The sequence below is a fragment of the Bos mutus genome, chromosome 13 (assembly GCF_027580195.1).
Source record: "Bos mutus isolate GX-2022 chromosome 13, NWIPB_WYAK_1.1, whole genome shotgun sequence".
NCBI classification, from domain to species: domain Eukaryota; kingdom Metazoa; phylum Chordata; class Mammalia; order Artiodactyla; family Bovidae; genus Bos; species Bos mutus.
In genome coordinates, this window is record NC_091629.1 from 66303739 (window position 1) to 66323429 (window position 19691).

The window sequence follows — 19691 nt, forward strand, 5'->3', positions numbered from 1 at the left end:
ATGGAGTTTTGGCTCCTAAACCATTGTCTGGCAACAAAAGGGGGCCCCTGAGATATTTATTTTTTAATTCAGTCATTGCTAGGGGAATAAAGTTATTACTGACTGACTTCCCAGCCTCACCTCTGCTAGGACTGCTTTTCTCCATGGAAGCATGAGTCCTCTCCCTTCTTACCTCTTTTTCTCCTTTCACTTCTACAAGGTCTAAAGCCACAAGTTTTGTTTTCGTGTTTTTTGGAGTTCCTGCTATGTGACGTTCCTCCTCACCCTGTGAGTCTGTGCTGGGTTTCCCTGGCTGCCTTCTTTCTCTGTAAGGAGAAAGGCACATGTCTACCTTCTGGGGTGGGAACGGTCACTGAGAGAGTCTGCACATTGCGGGGCACCTGAGTCCCAGCCCGTGGCAGGTTTCCCTTCCCCCCTTCCCCACAGAAGGGAGTTCTGTCATCCCAGCACCACCACGTGTGGTGGCGAACTTTGTCTTTTGAAGTTCTGTCCAGTTTATGGCAGGGAGTTTGTCTAACGGGTAGTGGAAAAATTGGGAGATTGCAAATGACTGTGAACCCTGAGGGAAAGGAAATCTTCTGACCTTGCTGAGAATTAAAACAGCCCCGTGTAGGATGTGCCCGGAGACTCCATGTCCCGTGGTGAATGAAAGGCAGCTTCCCTGAGCAGGAGAGGACACTCCGTTCCCCCATCACCCCACAGCCAACTTCAGATACAGCTCAGGGTCAACTGTCTTCTCCATTCCTTCACCCCAAACAAAATCATGGAGGCAAAACAGGGTAAGAAAGATCGGCCAACTGGAACGTGGCAGCAAAGCAAATCCAGTGAAAAATCCTCAAATGAAGGAGTATGCATTTCAAATTGTCTTTGTTTTTCTAATTCTGGACTCCCCTCCAACAAACTTTGTTCACTTAAAAAAACAGCCAGGCATTATCTTTGTGTAAATATTGGAATAAAGGAGATATTCCCTAGAAGAAGGGAATCCTAGTAGAGGAATCTAACTTGAAAACATTCATTTAAGAATAATCAGTGGGGGGCTTTCCTCCTGGCTTAGTGGTAAGGAATCCCTCTGCCATGCAGGAGACACTGGTTCTATTCCTGGTCTGGGAAGATCCCACAAACCCCAGAGCAACTAAGACCATACACCACAACCACTGGGCCTGCGCGCTAGAGCTCTGGAGCCACAGCTACTAAAGCCCACACCCCTTAGAGCCCATGCTCTGCAACAAGACAAACCACTGTAAATCCAAGGCTGAGTTCCTCACATGGAGAGTAGTCCCTCCTTGCCCCCACCGCCTCTCCTCAACTAGAGAAAAGCCCTCACAGCAACAAAGACCCAGCATAGCAAAAAATAAATAAATTTAAAAAATTTTAAAGGGAACCTGTAAAAAAAAAAAAAAAAAGAAGAGCCAATGGTGACTTCCCTGGTGGTCCAGTGGTTAAGACAATGCAAGGGGTACAGATTCTATCCCTGGTTGGGGAGCTAAGATTTCCACATGCCTTGCAGCCAAAGAACCAAAAATGTCAAACAGAAGCAATATTGTAAAAAATTCACTTAAGGCTTTAAAAAGCAAAGCTTGTCAACATGTGAACTTCAGAAATCACAGTAAATATTTAATACGTAATCTGAACAATTATCTATAACACATGCTTTTACCAGGTTAGGTGAATCACTGAACATTGTATGTCAATAGAAGGCTACTGGGGGTTCCCTGGTAGCTCATCTGGTAAAGAATCTGCCTGCAATGCAGGAGACCCCAGTTTGATTCCTGGGTCAGGCAGATCCCCTGAAGAGGGATAGGCTACCCACTCCAGTCACTCCCTGGTGACTCAGTCTGGTAAAGAATCCACTTGCAATGCAGGAGACCTGGATTCAATCCCTGAGTTGGGAAGCTACCCTGGAGAAGAGCATGGCAACCCACTCCAGTATTCTTGCCTGGAGAATCCCCATGGACAGAGGAGCCTGGTGGACTGCAGTCCATGGGGTTGCAAAGAGTTGGAAACGACTAAGTGACTAAGCACAGCACAGAAGGCTATGGAAATTCAATTTTTATTTCTACCTGAAATGTTTTAGCGTAGAATGAATTAATTTATTTGCTCAGATAATCACTTCAAATCCTTATTGTATACTTGAAGAAAATAGTTTACTCAGTTATCTATATACCTTTTTAAAATTTTGTATTGTAGTTGATTTACAATGTTTCAGGTATAGTGAAAAGTAATTCAGTTATACATACATATTTTTTTCTTTTTCAGATTATTTTACATTATACATTATTACAAGACTCAGTTAACTTTACTCTTTTTTGGCTGTGCATCCTATGTGGCATGCAGGATTTTAGTTCCTTGAACAGGTATCAAACCTGTGCCCCCTGCATTGAGAGCATAGAGTCCTACCACTGGACCACCAAGGAAGTTCCCAGTTATCTATATTTTAAAAAATATTCTAAGGTCATTTAAGACATTTGGATGTGTTGTCTTACAAATTTCCTTTCCTTCATCCACAAAATTCCTTTTTTCTCCATAATAAACTTTTCATCACCAGCAACAATTTTTACCGAGTGCCTCTCTGCACATAGCAACACACCAAACACTTTATCTTGAATGACAACTATATAAGTCAACAGGCTGTGGAACCTTCAAATTGTCATAAAAATCCCTTTCTCCAATGGGTTCTCTTGTTTTGTGTCTCAAGATATTTTTTCTTGATTCTTTTTATCACCTGCCTTTGAAACACCAGATTTTCCCCAAAGCTTTAGCATGCTTCCAGTCTGTAATCTTTTTCTTCATTTCCACAGCTTTTTAAACGATGCAATAGGGACCACATTAAGAAATATTTAAATTGTCAACACCCTTTAAAATTTTATATCTTCAAAACGGAGTCAGTATTAAGTACTCATCAAATCCAAAATACAGAAGTCTCATTTGCATCTTTGAAATATCAACATTCCTTGAAAATATTTTTGTCTCAAGATCTCCTACAACTGGGACTTATTTAGATATAGCAATAATTTTCACCTATTCTTCTAAATTGTTCTAAGTCTAGGCATAGATTTTATGTCTAGACAAAACAGAATAATCCTCTATTCAACTCCAGATTTTTTTTCCCTGCTGTACATCATTTGCCAGCAAGATGTGAGAAGGGAAAGGTTACAAACTCAAGTTATTCTGAGGGTTTCAATCCAACTTTCATTTGCAACTAATTGGTGCAGAAATTAGGCATCTGATTTTCCCACCATGCTCATTTCTAGCCAACATCCTATACCAGCTGCTCAGTGCTGATGTAGGTAAGTGTGTTATGAGTTTTGTAAACCCAGAGTTGAGAAGAATGTGTATAAATATGAATAACTGCATGACCACATTTTAGATGGGACCTCTTTAAAACTCAGATCAGGAAGCTTATAAAACTATGATGATAACTGACCAATCCTTTTGAAAATAAAATAGTTTCAAACATTGGGGAAAGGAGTGTATTTTCCATGAGGAAAAATAACAAGTAAGGAAGACGAAATAGACAAACTAAAAGCTTCTTGCTTGCTCTTTTTAAAACAAATTTTATTTTGTCCTTTTGTACTACTTGAGTTTCTTTTTTATCACGTGCCTTCCCAAGTTCCCAAGTATAAAAGAACCAAAACTTTTTTAATTGACCATTTATCTGCATTATTTAATTCAAGGGTTAGCAAAACAGAGCCCTGCTGTCAAAATGATCCAGGAGAGGACTGCTGGTGCGAACAAGGCCATCTCCCCCTCGACCGCGAGACCTAAGCGTTTTGTTGGAAACCTCCCCTGGGACAACTGTCTTGCTCCCTCCTGATCTCCCAGGCACCCCACCTGTCACATGCCTCGGGCTCTAGTCCACATAGCCTTACTCCTGTCAGCTGTGAGCAAATCCCCTTTAAGATGTTCAATTTTTTAAGTACATAAGTGTATGTTTCAAGCAATGGTGAACTCCGGAGCCCTCTTCAAGTGGCTATAACGAGGAATGCCCCCTTCAAGGCAGCATTTCAGACCCCTCCTTGGTCTTCTAGTATATGAATCAGAGGCAAGGCAAAGACAGCCAGTGAACTTCTACGTGTGTCAAAATATTATAGGGACGGTAGAGTTTCTCACTGATGATGGACCCTTCATTTAATCCGGCTAGGAGTTCGGGCTACCAAAAATAAAAATAAAGAAAGAATGGAGCTAAGATCTCATCTTAGAGGATGCTCTTATAGAAGGCAGGCGCATAAACAAACCATTGCAATTTCCTGTGATAAATGGCTAAAATAGATGCCATGGAATCCCCTAAAGAGACAATGCCCATGAAGAATTTTAAACAAGAAAGCCATGTAGTCATAAATACCTCTCTGGCAGCAGCATGGAAGGCTGGAAACCAGGAAACCAGAGGGAATGCTCTGACACAGCCCAGACCCCAGCAGATGAGGGCAGGAGGTAACACAGGGGCAGGGGAAACAAGCAGACAGGGGCCCAGTCCTTCCTGCAGTAAGTTATATCAATAACAGGTCAGATAATGTTCACCCTCCGTGGAGAAAGAGAGATTGTGTGCCATGGCACCCCACTCCAGTACTCTTGCCTGGAAAATCCCATGGATGGAGGAGCCTGGTAGGCTGCAGTCCATGGGGTCGCTAAGAGTCAGACCCGACTGAGCGACTTCACTTTCACTTTTCACTTTCATGCATTGGAGAAGGAAATGGCAACCCACTCCAGTGTTCTTGCCTGGAGAATCCCAGGGAGGGGGGAGCCTTGTGGCCTGCCGTCTATGGGGTCACACAGAGTCGGACATGACTGAAGCGAATTAGCAGTGCCACCCTCTGGTGGCTGACTCCTCAAATAGAAGAATTCCTATTGTTATAGACACACACACAAACAGTAAATCCCCTACATATAACTGAGTTCCATTCTGAGAGCATGTTTGTAAGTCCAATTTGTCTATAAGTCCAATAAAGTTAGCCTATGTACCCAACTAACACAATTGGCTATAATACCACTGCTTTTATACTTACTTGCTTCCCAATATCCTGGGCTTGAAATAAAGATACTGCACTACTGTACTCTATCAGTGCTGTACAGTAAAGTGCACAAAAACACAACCATTTGTAGAGGATGGATGCACGTGACAATGTACACCAGACATGCGAACTAACTTACGTGACTGGTCATAGGAATGCATGTTCACATCTTCGAAAGTTTGAAACCTGAAGGTTTATAAGTGGGGGATTTTACTGTATTTGTGTGTTGCTTTTGAGAGGAAGGGGGCAGCGCAGCATGTGGGATCTTAGTTCTCTGACCAGGGATCGAACCTGCAGCCCCTGCAGTAGAAATAAAGAATCGTAACCAGTGGGCTTCCAGAGAAGTCCCTACATTTGTGTATTGTTTACCACAACTCTGAAAGATGACTTTGCTGAAGATACTGTTAATCTTCAAGTGTGTGATTGGAAAACATGAAAAAAAAGTATTAACACAACCTTAGATCTGAAGACTGTGTTCTGGTCTGTGGCCTTAAACAATACAGCATTCATTTAAAAACACCATTGTCTGGGGACATGCCTAAGACTCTATGCTTCCAATGAAGGGCACATGGGTTCGATCCCTGGTTGGGGGACTAAGATCCTGTATGCCATATGGCACAGACAAATTTTAAAATTAAAGATAAAAGACACTCCAAAACAGAGTGACTTGAAACAATCATTTATTATTAAAAATTGTGTGTGTGTGTGTTGCTCAGTTGTGTCTGACTCTTTGCAACCCGATGGACTGTAGCCCACAAGGCTCCTCTGTCCCTGGAATTCTCCAGGCAAGCATACTGGAGTGGATTGCCATTCCCTTCTCCAGAGGATCTTCCTGACCCAGGGATTGAGCTCAGATCTCCCGCAATCCAGGGAGATTCTTTACCATTTGAGCCACCAGGGAAGCCCTATTAAAAATTAAATCACATTAAAATAAAATAAATAAAACCACCAGGGACTGGTTGTAACACGTGGTTTTCCCTGATGCCCTTTAGGCTTACTAAGGCACCAGAATGTATTGAGAGGGACTCAAAATCAGGGTTTCTCAGATCTACTTCTTGCTCTGCCTCTAACAAGGCGTGAGATGGTGAAATGATCAGTTATCCCTTCTACGCCTGGTTTCCCATCATGAAATGACTCTAGGCTTCCTCCCACGTCTAATGAGCTGTGGGTCATGCTGTGCATTTCTCCTCCTTTACCTGATGGGAATGGACCCTTTCAGTAAGTGTGACCCTGGCCTCCTAATTTTCCTGCACCTCTCAGTCTTGAGTAAGATAGATTGTTTACTCGTTAGTGAACCCTTTGTGTTCAAGGATGGTGAATAATTACTATTGAAGAAATTCTTCAATAGCTATCACAGCTTTAGAAAGCCTAACATTTAGTCATGGAGAAAGTTAGTTAACATCTCCATCCTGCAAAATACTTTCTCTGTGTGTCCACAGATACCCTTAACAGTCTCGCAGGAAAAAAAAAAAAATTTTAATCTATCAACCATCTAATTATCTATCGGTCAATATTTAGATTTTATTTTTAACAAGTATTTTACTGAAGTGAATTTAAACAAGAATAAAGGCGATCAAAAATGATTATTTGTTAAAGGAAATGGGGTAGGGGTTGGGAGGAATAGGTGAAAAGGGTTAAGAGATACAAACTTCCAGTTATAAAGTAAATGTCATGGAGATGTAATTAGTATACAGCATAAGGAATATAGTCAATAGCGCTGTACTGCATGGTTACAGAGGGTTACTGGGCTTGTCCTGGTGGTCATTTGGTAATGTATTTGATTGTCAGATTGCTATGTGTACACCTGAACTAACACACTATTGTATGTCAACCCTTTTCTAGTGAAAGTCGCTCAGTCATGTCTGACTCTATACAGTCCACGGATTTCTCCAGGCCAGAATACTGGAGTGGGTAGCCTTTCCCTTCTCTAGGGGATCTTCACAACCCAGGGATCAAACCCAGGTCTCCTGCATTGCAGGCAGATTCTTTACCAGCTGAGCCACGAAGAAAGCCCAAGAATACTGGAGTGGGTAGCCTATCCCTTCTCCAGCAGATCTGCCAGACCCAGGAAGGCAACAACAAAAAAAAGATTATTTTTTAAACACCGTGCCAAACAATGACTTAAATAATGTCCCACTGTAAAAAAAAAAAATTACATCAAGGAAAACGTGCCATAATATGGTAAAAGCAAGAAAGATGCTGGCATTATCATCTCCCCCACTGCAACCCAAGGTTTAGAAACATAATAGAGAATTTTCTTCCTTTTTATATTTGTGTTTTTAGAGATAATTTGAAGTTCCACAGATACTTAGATGAAGCATGAAAACGGCAGATCCCAGTCTAGGCTTATGATTTTTCTACCAATTTAAACAAAAGGCTCCTCTTTTCTCCTTCATGTTTTATTTCCTTTCTTTGGTTTAGTTCCTTAACTGAGAATTTGAAGAGAAAAAGAGATAAATATGAAGTTAAATTTCAACAATATTGTAGACCTGTTTTCTTTCTCCCCTTTAACATATTATTCAGCAAGTTTATGAATATAAGAGAAAATGTCATATCACTTAATTTTCTCTGGGGTTTTAGGGGAGCAATTAGCTTTCACTCTGTTTTGCCTTCTCTTAATTCAGCCAAATAGCCTGGACAGATGGAAGGTTATCTGGTTTACTTTTTAATAATTAAATAGAACAATATAAGATAATTTTTAAGTTTTCTGGATTCCAACCTTGAAAGCCCCGGGTGCATGAAAAATAAAATTAGATTATAAATTGGAGAAGAAACTTGGGCTTGCAGAATCCAAAGTATATAAGGAATCATTTTTGGCAAAGAAGTTATTATTTGGATGCAGCAAATGTTTCAGTTAAGGAACCCCTCCCAGATTGCCATGTAATGTAGGTGTAGAAAGAAGGGAAAAGTCACATATAACATGTACATGAATAACTGGGAATTCCTGCCTCTCGTTGTTTGAAATGTGACTTTAGTCCTTGCAGAGAGGCCCAACTCCTTGACTGGAAAGAGATACCGAGAGGATATACTGGAGCACTTTGCAAACTGGGGCCAAAAAAACTGGACTTAAATCCTATCAAATATGACACCAATTTTCAGAAAATATGGAGACAAAGGAGCAAAGTAAACAACCTGGGACGCAATCGGCAAAATCCAGATTGTGGGAAAGTCTATAGGATGAGCAGCCCCGTTTTTTAAAAATCAAAGGGGCAGGAGGGAGACACAGAGGAAAGAATCCATAGATTCAAAGACTTTTTAGAGACACACCTATGTTTGCATTTTATGTATTTTACTTTGAATCCTGAGTCAAACAAACTGCAAAAATGCGATGGGACAATTGTGAGTATTTGTACCTTGACTAGTTATTTTATGTGATTAAGGAATAATTACTGATTATTTTTAAGTGTGATCATGGTATTGAGGTTACGGTTAAGAGAAAGAATCCTTATCTTTTAGAGTAACATCCTGGGATGATAAGAGTTGTTTCAAATAATCTGGGGGAGATGGATGGGTATGTATCAGTCAAGATGGGCCATGAATGGGCGCCAAAGAGTTGATGCTTTCGAACTGTGGTGCTGAAGAAGGCTCTTGAGAGCCTCTTGGACAGTAAGGAGATCAAACCAGTCAATCCTAAAGGAAGTCAACCCTGAATATTCTTTGCTGAAAGTAAAGCTCCAATAGTTTGGCCTCCTGATGTGAAGAGCCTACTCATCAGAAAAGACCCTGATGCTGGGAAAGACTGAGGGCAAGAGGAGAAGGGTGTGACAGAGGCTGAGATGGTAGGATGGAATCACTGACTCAATGGACATGAGTTTCACCAAACTCAGGAAGACAATGAAGGACAGGGGAGCCTGGTGTGCTGCATGCAGTTCATGGAGTTGCAAAGAGTCAGACACGACTTAGCAACTGAACAACAATATTTAAATGATGAAACATAAAAGTTTATTCTTCTATTCTATTTTTGTATACACTTGAAATTTTCAATAAAAAAAAAGTTTTTTTGAAAAAGGAGATTGACAGAGAGTGTTAGGGAAGATGAAGAGCAGCCAAAGTTTCCACACAGACACAGAGAACAGACTGGTGGTTGCCAAGGGGGACGGGGCTGGGGGAGGTAAGGATTGGGAGTTTGGGATTGGCAGATGCAAACTAGTATGTATGGAACAGATAAACAACAAAGTCCTACTGTATAGCCCAGAGAACTAAATTCAATATCCTGTGATAAACCATAATGGAAAAGAATATATACTCAAAACTTTGCTGTACTGCAGAAATTAATAGAACATTGTAAATCAACTATGCTTCAATACTTTTTTTTTTTTTAAGAGAAATACCCAAGGAACAAATGTTTTCACAACATTTCTAATTTGTTTAAGGTGCAGAATTTTAAAGGGTTTGGAAAAAATAAGACTCAGAATCTTGATATCTGCCTAGAATTAGGTTAAGAAATCTGAGTTTCCCTCCCAACTCCTGTTTTTGACTAGTATCCCAGAAAGCAACAATTCTTAAATCTGACCAAAAGGATAGTATAGCAGCGCCATCTACTGAGCCCTCGATATTTTTACACAGCAACTTGGAAAATGTCCTATAGTATACAAAAAGTAGGCTGAAGTCAAGCACAGTGTAAACAAAATGCCTTAGAAGAACTTGTACAATTATTCTATTTTTTCTTTAGTTAAAAATATGAAGATGGATCATGTAACAACAATACATATAAAGGATGTATATCAGACGGTGAGGCTTTGTCTTGTTTTGATTTGTCTAATTACCACACTGTCCTATTAACTACCATACTGTCATAACACTTCTCACAAAAAAAGACAGACTTAAACATATTTGGGGCTTCCCAAGTAAGCGTCAGTGGTAAAGAACCCACCTGTCAACTCAGAAGACATAAGAGACATGGGTTCGATCCCTGGATTAGGAAGATTCCTTGGAGGAGGGCATGGCAACCCATTCCAGTATTCTTGCCTCCAGAATCCCATGTTTTGAGGAGCCTGGCTTCAGTCCATAATGTCGCAAAGAGTTGGACACGACTGAAGGGACTTAGTACACACTCAAGCAAAGATATTTTACTTCAGAATTGTGGGGCAAAATGACGTCCTCCAGATTTCTAAGGTGGTGTGGAGCCCACGTGAGCCGTTTGCCAAGGGCTCCTGACTGTGAGCTCAACTCAACAAGATGCCGGCCGAGCGCGCCCGCTCCCGGAAGTGGAAGGGACAGACTCCCAGAAGCGGAAGCAGCTACAGGAGCTCGGGCTCCAGGAGACGCCTTGGGCCTCCTTTAACACTTCACCTCTCTATGCATTCATTTTTCAGTCTGTGAAAAGGATGGTAAGTCATCACTAACAGGTTTTTTTATGGAGATTTGAGAGCAGCAGCATCACTTCTTCAAGCCCTCCGGGAGGAAGGACAAGGAATTCCCTGAAGCCTCTCCTCTTCTGTGCCTGAGCCAAATTGGGGAATATCCTCGCCTCTGCCCAGGGGACCAAGAGAGGATGCTGATGCTGTGATTCTTTCACTAGTAAGTGTGAGGGAAAGAGTCGTGTTCGAAATCAGAAAAGAAAATAGGAGTCATTTGGTGAGGAACATTTAAGTTCTTCCTTGCAAGACTGTCTTAATCCTTTTATTTACTGAGCTGGTCTACAAGAGTGTCAAAAGGCCAAAACAGCCCAAGCTGTCCCAGGATTGAAGGGGAATCTGGCCTGGCCTGGCCGTGTGTCTCATTGCAAAACTGTGTTTTCCATAGTGGGGCCAGAAAATGATTCTAAGTAGAAGGGAAACCACAGCAATGAATGTTCAGAGAATTGAGTTCACACTCAGTTTTATGTCAGGGGGTTACATCTGGACAAGGAGAAAGGGGCAGAAAGAAGGCATGGACCTCAGGGTTCTCATAATTTCCAAAGGAAGGTGTCAGCAGTGTGTCTTAGAGACTGAGGTTCCCTGGAATCCTTGAAAGTGTGGCCTGAAAGCCTTCCAGGTGATCCTCATATGGAGCCATAGGTGAGGCCTATTTATTTATTCTACTTTTAATTATTTGGTTGTTTCAAGCTTGGGGTTATTACAAATAATCTGCTATGAATATTCTTATAGATGTCTTATGTTGCTTTTATGTACATAGGTTGGGCCTGTCCTTTGGAGTGAAATTGCTGAGTCACAGATAGAGTGACCATGTACTTTAAATCATCTAAACTGAGACACTTTTGAGAGTAAAGGGTAGTATTAAAAATAATTAAAATGTAGAGCCTTCCCTGATAGTCCAGGGGTTAAGATTTCACGCTCCCAACACAAAGGGCAGGGGTTCTGTCCCTGGTTGGGGAACTCAGATCGTGCATGCTGCATAGCTTGGCATTAAAAAAAAATCCCTACTGGGCCAGTGGTTAGGACACCATGGTTCCACTACCAGGAGCCTCTGTTCAATCCTTGATTGAGGAACTGAGATCCTGCAAGCTTCAAGGTGTGGCCAGAATATAGAATAAAAAATAAAATTTATTTACTAGCCAACAAATTCGTTCAATAAATTGGTAGACCTTTATACAAAGATGATTCAAAACTGATTTTCAAAAATAAAATCTCTTCTAAAATATTAAAATAACATATACCTCAGGTGGCACTAGTGGTAGAGAACCTGCCTGCAAATGCAGAAGACATAAGTGATGCAGGTTCGATCCCTGGGTCAGGAAGATCCCCTGGAGGAGGGCACAGCAACCTATTCCCATATTCTTGCCTAGAGAATCCATGAACAGAAAAGCCTGGTGGGCTATAGTCTATGGGGGTCACAAAGAGTCAAACATGACTGAAGAGACTTAGCACAAATGCACACGTACCCATGTACCTTAAAGTAAAATTCTAAAAAACATTGATATTCATAATCTGAATTTTTTTAAAAAAACAGGGTAACTTCTTGGTACATAGTCACATACATAAATTAGAGTTTTAGCCAGATCTAGTATTCTTTTTTTCTGAAGAACATATATTTTAATACAGTCTTACAAATATGTTTTGCAAAATTTCATCAATATTGCATTTTATGCCTAATAAACTTGGTGGTTGACACTTTCAGTAGACTCTTCTCCATAGAATATATATTTTAATACAAATGCTCTTTCTATGAGAGAAAGCTCATAGGTACTATGTAAGCTCAGAGCAAAGTGCTTAATGAAAGATCATCTCAATTCTAGTTTCTGTCACCTTATAATGTGTAAATATAAAGCCTAATATTTTCCATAAATACTGTCTTTTTTCTCTATTTAAAATACTTTTCGTCCAGGGCGGGAATAGTGATGAAGACGTAGAGAATGAACATGTGGACTCAGAGGGGTAAGGGGAGGATAGGACAAATTGGGACAAAACAACATATACACACTACTGTATTTAAAATAGATAGCTAGTGGGGAGCTGCTACATAGCGCAGGCTGCTCAGCTTGGTGCTCTGTGATGACGTGGAGGGATGGGATGTGGGGGTGGGCAGGAGACTCAAGTGGGAGGGAATATATGCACATATCTGGTTCACTTCATTGTACAGCAGAGACTAACACAACATTGTAAAGCAATTATATTCCAATTAAAAAAAAAAACTTTCCTTCAGCAAATACTTTATAAGCAAAACTTAAGAAATACATTGTCTGTCTAAATTTCTTTCAGATGTTTTGCCACATACATTTATAGCAAAATTATAGGCCTTCTCAATTAAATTTACTTATGGTTAGAATATAAATATGTCCAATTAAAAGTAAGAACTCTATCAAACATGTCAATATAGTTCAAAATACAGTTTCAAAATAAAATCTGGTTCAGTATTTGAGACTTTTTCATTTATTTGCACCCCCTCCCGCTGCCAATTGCTTTTCTAGGGATAAATTTCAATGCCGTTCTCATTACAAACTCAGTTTTCAATAATTCAAAGTGGTAAAACCTTCAAAAGCTGCAGGGTCTTTTAACATTTTGATTAATATTTTCAATATATTGTGAACAAAATTCAACCAAAATATAAAGGACCCTTTTCTAATACCATTGCATGACATTAGGTATATTAACAAAGTAATATTAAAATGCTCATATATTTCTAAAACAATAATGAGTAGCAAATAGAGGATATATATGTATATATACACATACATATATGTGGGTTTCCCAGGTAGCTCAGTGGTAAAGAGCCCATCTACCAATGCAGGAGACTTGGGTTTGATCCCTGGGTTGGGAAGATCTCCTGGAGAAGGAACTGGCAACCAACTCCAGTATTCTTGCCTCGAAAATCCCATGGACAGAGGAGTCTGATGGGCTTTGGTCCATGAGGTAGCAAAGAGTCAGATATGATTGAGTGAGCACTTTGTAGAAATATAAGACTCTTGTCCATTTTTTAACTGAGTTTTTTTTTTTTTTTGGTCTCATTGTTGTAGGAGTTCTTTATATATTTTTCATATTAATACCTTATCAGATAAATGATTTGCAAATATTTTCTCCTTCTCTGTGGGTTGTCTTTTCACTCTTTTGATAGTGTCTTTGGATAAACAAAAGGACATTTTTTGACACATTAGCAAAGTGTATGTGCACTACAACCAATTCCAAATACATTGCTACTCCATGCTGCTGCTAAGTCACTTCAGTCGTGTCCGACTCTGTGCGACCCCATGAACTGCAGTCTACCAGGCTCCTCCGTCCATGGGATTTTCCAGGCAAGAGTACTAGAGTGGGTTGCCATTGCCTTCTTCATTCTACTCCATAGGTTTCTTTATTTAATAATATTGTTTTTATCTCAGTGTAATATTCTACCAAAATTCAGATTTGTACTATCACCACAGAATATTATCTTTAGTGTTGTTTAAGTGAATCCATAGTAGCATTCATCACCATGTCATACATTTTTCTCTTTAATGGAATGGATTTTATAACTTTTACACCGACTCAATCAAGTAGAGGTGAAAATTCAGCTATTCAGCTCTTGTGATTTTCTATTTAACATCAGTGCATTGCTATAAAACTGTTATCATTTAATAACTGAAAAGTTCCTGTTCTGCTTATAGAGTGAGCCTATCACTTCATTTTGTGTCTGCACAAGATAACTTGAAATTTTAAAATGAGCAAAATTAATTTGCAATTCATCATTTCATCTTAATGAAAAGTCATGCTTTATGAAATGACATGTAAATCCTCCTTTTGTGGCTGCTTACAGACTTCCTCAGATAACGACTGCCTTAATGTATGTGCAGACATTTCTTAGGTCTGTTTGTGCCTTTTGGTTCTCACATGGTCAGTCATGTCACTTTGCCCCAGGATGGACAGTTGATATCAACAATTATTTTGTGAAAATAATATATCATCCTTTTCCTTGAGAAACTGCAGCAGTACTTTTCTTATTACACATACACTACCATCATTTGATCCCACTACTCCCAAGAAAATTTACTGTGAAATAAAGCATTGCCAAATAATGGCATAAGTAAATAGACAATTGTATATTTATATCAAGCAATACATAGTAAAACCACTGTAGTAAGAGTATTTAGACTACCCTTGATTCACTCTATTTTCTCAGCCTCTATTTTCTACATATATTTCAAATACATCTAACGTAATTTCTGAACTTTCCCACTGACTATACCAGCTGGCAGCTTTCTGATTCTATGCTTCTTTCAGGCCAGTGCGTAACGGTTTTGGCACAACAGGCTGATATTACACCAAATGGCCAGCAGGGGCAGCAGTGTCAAGAGCGTTCACTACAAGTTAAAACTGGAAATATTATAGCTATCCCTGGGACTTAAGTGTTCCAGAAGTGTGTTATCTCTGGTTGCCTTAAAGATTCAACAGTATGTTACAGTAGAAACTATCTTTAGTCATGTGTGTCCCAGGCTACAAGGCAAAAGCTGGATGAATAAAATAGAAGTCCATGAAACTCTCCCTGACTTATTTGAGTACAACAATCAGTAGCAACATTTTGTTTAAATGAAAAAGTCAAGGACAAATGCTAAACTAAAAGCATTCTGAAAAAATATACATGAGTCAAAACTGTTCACAGAAAACCAGGACAAGGCTCCCTGACCATAGGGAATGGCCACCTTCCACTGGCGATTCCCCAAAGTGATCGTTGGAATTTACATCCCCACCAACAGCATAAGAGAGATGCAATGACTCCACTTCCTCACCAACATTTGGCACCATTTGTCTTTTAAGTTTTAACCATTTTGGTATTTATACAATGGTACTACATTGTGGTTTTGATTTTACTTCCCCTGTTTAATGAAGAGATGAGCACGTGTTTATTGGATATAACCTTTTTTGAGGTGACTGTCCAAACCAACTTGTCTATTGGGTTGTGTATGTATGTGTATTTTTCTTACTGATTTGTAGCAGTTCAAAGAATCTGCCTGCAATGTGGGAGACCCAGGTTCAATCCCTAGGTCAGAAAGGGTCCCTGGAGAAGGAAATGGCAACCCACTCCAGTATTCTTGTCTGGAGAATTTCAAGGACAGAGAAGCCTGGCGGCTGACAGTCCATAGGATCACAAAGAGTCAGACATGACCGAGTGACTTTCACTTCATTTGACTTCACTAGCAGTTCTTAATATATTTGATAAATAGCACTCGTTCACTTTCGCTTTTCACTTTCATGCACTGGAGAAGGAAATGGCAACCCACTCCAGTGTTCTTGCCTGGAGAATCCCAGGGACGGCGGGGCCTGGTGGGCTGCCATCTATGGGGTCACACAGAGTCGGACATGACTGAAGCGAATTAGCAGCAGCAGCTATACGTGTTGTAAATATACTACCCTCAGGTTTGCTTTTTGGCCTTCAAATGATTGGTTTGGGAGAATGAAAATTCTTAATTTTTGCTGTTTGCCATATCCTTTTTGATAAATCTTTCTTTTTCCAAAGGTCATGAAGATATTATCCTATGTTGTTGTCTCAAAGCTTTTTTTTAAAACCTGTCATATTTAGATATACAATCCTGATGGAATTGATTTTGAGATAGTAAAAAACAGGGATGATGGTTTTTTTCGTGTTGATATAGACTTGATTGAACTTTTTTTTTTTTTTCCCCCTTAAGAGTGTCCTTTTCCTATTGAGTTTCAGTGGAGATCCTTCAGAAATCAGGTAATCGCTGTGTTTAGGTCTGATTATTGAATCTCTCCGAGAAGGCAATGGCAACCCACTCCAGTAATTTTGCCTGGAGAATCCCATGGACGGAGGAGCCTAGTGGGCTGCTGTCTATGGGGTCACACAGAGTTGGACATGACTGAAACGACATAGCAGCAGCAGCATAGAATCTCTATTCTCTTCCACTAATCTTTGACTAGTACCCTCTGCCAGTACCATCCCCCATCTTGATATTATGATAACCCTACAGTAAGTTGGTTTCTAGTGGTATGAGTATTCATTTATGTACTTATTTTTAAAGTCTGGCTTTAAAAATGCAAAGATCCTAGGTTCTTTGCATTTCCATATAAATTTTAGAATCAGCTTTTCAGTTCTCACCAAAACTAAATTCTGCTCAGACTTTTACTGGGCTGCGGCATGTCTATGGACCAAGATGGTGGGGGAACTAATAGCATACTGAATCTTCGAGCCATGAATATGGCATATTCTTCTATTTCTTTAAATCTTTTTTCATTTCTTTTGGCAGTACTTTGTATTTTTCAGTGCAGACATCTTGCACTCTTTTAGATTTATTCCTATATATTTTACAACTTTGTGTTAGTGTAAACCCTATTTTAATATCATTTCTAACTGCTTATTGCTATCATATAGAAATGCAACTGTTTATATTCTGAACTTGTATCCAACAACCTTGTTAAATTCATCTAAGTCCAACGAGTTGCCTATACATTCTTGTAGATTTTTCTGATACATGAAACCATGTAATATGTGAGTAATGGCAGCTTACTTCTTCCTTTATAACCTTTATACCATTTTTTTAATATACTTCATATATTCCTAGTTGCATTGGCCATGACCTTCAGGATTTATATCCTTCTTTTTATAATTAGATTTCAATTTGCTAGAGTTTTGTTTTGGATTTTTTTTCTTCTGTGCTCATGAAAGGGATTGGTCTGTAATTGCCTTGCCTCTAAAATCCTTGTCATATTTAGTATCAAGTTTATACTAGCCTTGTGTTTTAAAAAAAAAAAAATTGGAAAACATTTCCGCTTTTTCTGTTCTCTGGTAGGGTTTGTGTAAGATTAGCATTATCTGTTCCTTAAATGTTTAGAAGTCACTAGTAAAACTGGCAGGGGTTTTTCTTCGTTGGAAGGTTTTAAATGATAGATTCCATAGATTCAAATCACTTAACATATATAATACTATTAAGTTTTTCTATTGCTTATTCCATTAGTTTGGGTAAGTTCTGTTTTTCAAGGCATTTGTCCATGTCATCTTATTTGTTGAATTTATTGGCAGAACGTTGTTCATAATGTTCTCTTGAAAGAAAGTGGAAGTCACACTAATATGAGAAATAAAAAGAAAACCTAACTATAGCTCTTAAAAATGATAAAAAAAACAATGTTCTCCTAGCATCTTTTTTATCATTTATAAGATCTATAGTTAGGTTTCCATTTTATTTCTCATATTAGTGTGCCTTCTCTTTCTTTCTCTCTCCCATTTTTTTTTTTGCTTGATCTGCTTACTAGAGATTAATACATTTTATTAGTCTTGTTCTTTATTTCAGTGCAGTTCTGCTGATAGCAAGTTCTCTACAAAAATATCTTTATTTCATAACAATTTTAGAAGGAAATTTTTAATTACATATAGTGTTCAAAGTTTTCAGTTATTTTCTTTCATCACCAAGAAGATGTTGCTCATTGAATTATGGCTTCCATTGTTTCTGTTTTGGGGTCAGCTGTCAGTCTTATTGTTCCTTCTTTGAGGTTATGTTTTATCACCCTCCAGCTGCTTTTTGGTATTTCCCTTTGGCTTTGTTTTTTTCAGCAGTTTTACTATGCTGTTCCTACATATGGTTTCCTTTATATTTACCCTGAGTGGCGATCACAATGCCTCTTGAGCCTGATGTCTTTAGTGGAAACTAAAATTTGTTTTGCTTTCTTTTAAATTCTTCTGGTTTCAAAGGTAATAATCAAATATTTCCCTGATATATAAATTCAAGAAGTAATTAAAAATGCATACAATAATCACACATATGAGATCAAAATATTAACTTTATTCCTAATAAGTTTAGAATGGAGGAAAAAGAGAACTAAGATGATAAGCAGCTCTCTAATAATCCACCTGAAGACTAGACTTCAGAACAACTTTCCCAAGGGAGAATTTTCATCTGCACAACAGGCATCTTTTCTCTGAATTGCAGCCTAGCACTTATTTAACCACAATAGTAAGAAAGAGGGAAATGATCCCATAATCTAGAAGGTAGAGCATGTATGCTTACCTCATGGAAAACTGAGGCAGAAATCTATAAACATTCTCTGTGGACAAATAAGCCAAAAAAAAAACCAGGAGGAGCCAATTTTACATACTCAGTTCTTTATTTTAGTCTCATTAATCAGATAAACCACTTCCTCTCTCAGGTGAAGGGACAGGAAGGGGTTTCTCCCATATTTTTCCCTCCTGAGGAATCAAGTTAAAATTTCCCCCACTCCATGGTGATAAACTGCCTGAGATTAGCATTTCCCATAAGGTAGATAATACCTACACTAAGAAGCCTTTTTTTCTATCGGGTTCCTGATCCAAAAGTTTAATTAATTTTTTAGTGCATAATTTAGATTGTCTAGAAATTCCTAAAGACTTGATCCATATTCCTTTAGCTTGTGAAAACTTGCAAAAGTAAATACAAGTATATTCAAATTTCAGTGCAGATGAACTCATGGTTAGAGAGATTGTACAAACTGACAAACTTTGATTTAGTCAGAAAAAGGAATCATGGAAAGTAAGAATGGCTGAGCTGAATTATGAAGAATAAAATAAATATTCCAAATCCTAGCATGGACACAGAGGTATAACAGGCTGAACTTGGGCAATTTGTAACTTTTTACTGCTTTACACTACTTACCAATACAGTGAAAGTAGGTCAAATAGTCTAACATTTCTTCTAGCTCTAACAGTTCATGTTCCTGATGTAATAAGCCACAGTATATCTGGAAGCTCTATGAAGCTCTATGGATAGCATTATCCATGGATAATGTTATCGATGGAACTATGTTTCCCCAAAATTTGTGTGTTGAAGTTCTAACCCTCTAGTACCTCAGAATGTGACTGTTTTTGGAGAAAGTATCTAAAAGAGGTAATTAAGTTAAAATGAGGCTGTTACGGTGAGCCCTAATCCAGTCTGATAGGTGTCCTCATAAGAAGTAGAGATCAGAATTTATAGGGAGACACCAGAGGCATGCTCTGGGATGCATAAACAGCAGGAGGATGGCCGTATGCAAGCCAAAAAGAGAGACCTCAGTGGAACCCAACCCCTCTGGCACCTTGATCTTGGACTTCTAACTAGAAAATAGAGGAAATAAATTTCTGTTGTTTATCTACCCCACCCAGGGTATTTAGTTATGGCAGCCTCAGCAGACTAATACACAAGGGGGCCCCCAGGCTACCTTGAAACTGGTTTTAGCAGGATGACACAGTGAGAAGGAATGTCTCTAGCTCCAAAAAGCCTCAGAAAGTAAGGTAAGTCTTTCTAGAATGTCTCCTGAGGAGACACAAAAGGAGAAATTACGTTGTACAACACACAGGAAAACTTCCTAA

The 19691-nt window shown here is 39.0% G+C and overlaps 1 non-coding gene across 1 annotated transcript; it reads right to left on the minus strand.

Annotated features, from left to right (window-relative positions):
- Positions 1–2342: 2342 nt before the first annotated feature.
- On the minus strand, positions 2343–2414 carry TRNAE-CUC (transfer RNA glutamic acid (anticodon CUC)). Its single transcript has one exon. It is a non-coding gene; the product is annotated as a tRNA-Glu (tRNA).
- Positions 2415–19691: the final 17277 nt, after the last annotated feature.